Source organism: Schistosoma mansoni, chromosome 3, assembly GCF_000237925.1.
Source record: "Schistosoma mansoni strain Puerto Rico chromosome 3, complete genome".
In the NCBI taxonomy this organism is placed as follows: domain Eukaryota; kingdom Metazoa; phylum Platyhelminthes; class Trematoda; order Strigeidida; family Schistosomatidae; genus Schistosoma; species Schistosoma mansoni.
In genome coordinates, this window is record NC_031497.1 from 3689305 (window position 1) to 3693442 (window position 4138).

General features: G+C 33.1%; 1 non-coding gene across 1 annotated transcript; it reads right to left on the minus strand.

The window, feature by feature from the left end:
* Window positions 1-2424: 2424 nt before the first annotated feature.
* Window positions 2425-2491, minus strand: Smp_tRNA_01782_Gln_CTG.1.1. The gene has a single exon. It is a non-coding gene (tRNA).
* Window positions 2492-4138: the final 1647 nt, after the last annotated feature.

Below are 4138 nucleotides of genomic sequence, written 5' to 3' on the forward strand. Positions count from 1 at the left end.
AAATCTATTCTTTCCCTCATTTATCCGTTCACTAATTTTTAATAATGTTGTGTAAACAAAAGAACATATATATATTTGTCTTTCTTTTTCTAATCATTGACACATTAAAATTGTGTTGACAATCAGAAAAGAGAAAAAAAAAATTTAATTTCCAACATTAATTTGTGACATTTTTCTGATAATCAATGATAATATATCTTTTATTAATTTGTCTAATCCAAGTTCTCACTTTTCTAAATCCCTTTAATGTATTATTAATTTGTACTGGTTTGCTCTTTTGTTTATTCATACCCCTTTTTAAATACTCTTTTCAACTTAATTCTTCTTCTTCTTGAACTTTGTACAGCTTTGATTCTATTTATATACATATTTTTGACAACGATTAAATGTAAGTTATTGTTGAGTTGAATAACTTTTGATATTGAATACATTAAAAAAAGTTTATGTGGTGTACATGGTAGTCGGATAAACTTCATTGAATATATTTAGTGTCTTACTTGTTTCTAATTTGTGCAATTTTATGAACTCTCTCTTCAATGGAATGTATTTTGTTTTGTAAGATTTTTTTCTTTAGCTGCAGAATTTTACAATTTAAGTATGGAATTTCCATAAATTAGATTAATTAACTAATTTAGGCTTAGAAAATTGTTTATTAAGTTGACGATAATAATTTGCGTGGATTTAATTATCTTGAGAATCTTTCACTATTGTGAAGTGGTGTTTGTCTGCTTGTTTTCATCCTGTCTTATGCAATTTCAAATCGAAGATCACCTAGTTGATATGAAGTTTTCGAACAGTGTAGTCGTGATGGACAGGTGAGATGCAAGGTCGTTTGACAACTTGACGGAAATATGCAAGTATGATACATCATTTGTCTACAAGTGGTAGTTGATGCCTCAGGATTGGTGTAGTGTATGATAGATGAATGCATTGATTATTCTTCATATCAACTTTAATGGACTTCGTGATTGGGAAAATGTTAGTGGTGATACAAGATGCTGATTCGCCATCTAAGTGTCAATGTGGTTTTCAAACACCGAACGAGGCGATAGTATACAGTATAACTGTTTATCATGTATGCCTTGCGGTTGTTGAGCATGGAAATGTGGAATATAAAAATATTGCTAGTACTTGATTATATGTAATTTTGAAATATTCTTGACCCATAATAACACTTGTACGAAAGTGTTTGATTATTCGGTGTAGAGCTTTGGCTCAGGAGGATCAGTGACTTTAGGAGGATGTAAGCCTGTATTGACTAAAGTGTTTGAAACGTGTAGTTCATATTCTGTGTCATCACCAGCTCTTTCAGGCGTTGAAAAATTGACAGAATCTTAAAATCTTTAGACAAGAATATTAGGTTAATTTGTTCAGTCAGTGGATATTTGACTAAGATTAATGGGAAAATTTTCTTTCTTCTGGGTGGTACTTGGTGTTGTTGAAATTACATAAAGTAATAGAACTCAAAAAGTGATCAGTCCATGTTACGTTACAGTACTGAAAGAAACTCATGTAGATGTCATAAAAAAACCCAGGGGAAAGTTGTTTTTGAGTGAATATGGATAGTAAGTTGTGCACAGTGATAAGATGTTCATTACTTATAGCAAGATAAATAATGACTATCTTCATCACATTAACAGATTTTGAGTCAAAGTAGTTAAATTCTTGGCTACTTTTGTTACTTAGCAAAAATTTTTGGAACACACTACAATTTATGACGTCATTGATTAGCGTTATACCTTTGGTCTTTCCACTCTTAGCTCTCTTCAGCCTTTGTATGAATGACCCGTTGAAGCATGTTAGTGACTAAAAATATTTGATGTTTTCCTTGATTACGTTAACCGATGGGAACTCATCTAATCTAAATACCTTCTATCAGAATCTACTACTAACACAACATCATCCTGCATAGATCTATAACGGAGTACTATTGTACTATCTTTCCTTCTAAGTGGTAATTTTCTATGGCTATAAAATTATACAACGGTTACTCCTCTTCAGTTTAAGTATGTGGTGTGGGTTACTTATATCCACATAAGTAGTATATAATGATGGTTGGGCACTGAATGTATTTCAGTAGAAGATCGATAAGGAGAGAACTGAAACGAGACCTAATTGATATGGAAATGCATGAACAACAATAATCGGAGACTATGGACTGCTATTTGCAAAAGGAACGGTCAAGATTGAGACAATTGATTGATACTTGGTATTGTTTGTTGGATCCTCCCATTGATGTTTTAGGACTGCAACTGGTCAGTCTCTAATTGGCATATGTACATACTGTGCGTATCGCCTCGATATTGCCTTAATTCGCAAGCATGGTAAGCAAAGATGGATAGTGGCTAGTAGTGGAATCCAGGATGCGCGTTTCGTCTTATTTGGGGCTCGTCAGCTGGATGTACCTGCATCCCAGAGTTGATGTTCACTCTGGGACTCGAACCCAGTACCTTTCGCTTCAGACGTCATCGCGTTATCCACTCAGCTACTGAGTCCTGATAGCCACTTGCTTGTGCAATGGGGTGAAGTTTAAATTCACTTAGTATTGTTTGTTTGAATCTTCTCATTGATGTTTAGGACTGCAACTGGTCAGTCCCAAATAGGACGGAACGCGCGTCCTGGATTCCACTGCTAGCCACTATCAATCTTTGCTTACCAATTGACTGATAGTTTGCAAATTGACTGTTTACTGTGTGGTTGTCAGATTTTCAGTGAGATATTCTGTAACTTGTGCTCAAATATATTCGATTGTCCCCACTCGTGTTCTCATTCACTACAGGTGTTCTGGGATAGGTACTTTAATATCTTTCATACAATAAATTTGGTATACATTTGTCAAAGACAAACAAGTTGCCCAATTATTCTTGCTCTGCCGTTATTCGAACACAAGGATGGAATTTCGATAGTGTAATAAGAAGACGAAGATTATCAGAATTATGTAATATATTAGCGCATTACATTTCGAACAATCTGATCATATAGTTCTGATAATCTTCGTCTTCTTATCACACTATCGAAATTTATCAAAGGGACTAATTACTTCGAATTTCTTAAAACAGGGATGGAAGCTATTGGTAATGGTTACGAGTTCGCAATATCAAAGTTTAATCATAAACTATGGATTCTATTTCCTTTTTTTCAATTTTGTGTCATGCTAACCGTAAACTTATCTGTAGTAGTCTATGTTACTCATGCTTTTCTTATGGCTACGGGATATATTTCACTTAATTATTTACTTAACGTAATTGTCTTCATATAGCCAAACTTTAATAAACTAGACTCTGCAATTATTTTCAATTCATTCAAGTTGTTCGCATTTAAGATTGAACTGTATAGTTGGAAGAACGGAATAGTTTTTCTCTTTATTTTTGGTTATTTTTATTGTAAATATAGGTATATGGTATGGATCAACTGTGAATAATTTTTGTCTATAGTAATCAGTTACTGTAACTATAATCTGTTTCCCCCTATGTTTTTAATTTCATACCGTAGTGAACGAACACTCAGGTGAGGAAAACCAATTTATTCTTCAACACAAAATTACTGAGTTCTTTCTTAAAATATGAAAACCATACATTAAGTACTTCATCTTCAAATCCTCCGCCGATTTCCCTTTCCATCCTTCATGATTCTTCCAATTCTCAATTCCTTTATGTTTAACTTTCTGTTTTCCTCAGTCCAATCTTTTCAACCTTTTGCTGCCAAGCATTCCATTTCTGATTGGCGTTACATGCTACTTATAATTATATCCGTCAACATAAGTGGCATACAACACAATACCTTTTGTAAGATTGTGATGAAAGATTTTATTCACCAACAACTGGAGTTGCGTTATTTTTTTATTTTGGAATGTTGTCATGGCGAAAAATTTAGTAACAATTCTCATACTGTGAGTTTTAAGCTTGCGATTTATCTGCCTTCTACTGACTGATCTTTATTTATGATTCAGTAATATGAACTTTGTGGATTCATTTGCATAAGTTTATTGCTCAATATTTTCTGTTTTCGGTCATGGATCACAGTAGAAGTCTGAATGTGAAGTTTCTGCTTATAAATTATACTACTTAAATATTTTCGAGTAAAATGGTGCATTTTATTTTAAAAGAAAATAGTTATTTGTTGACATTGGAAGATAGTG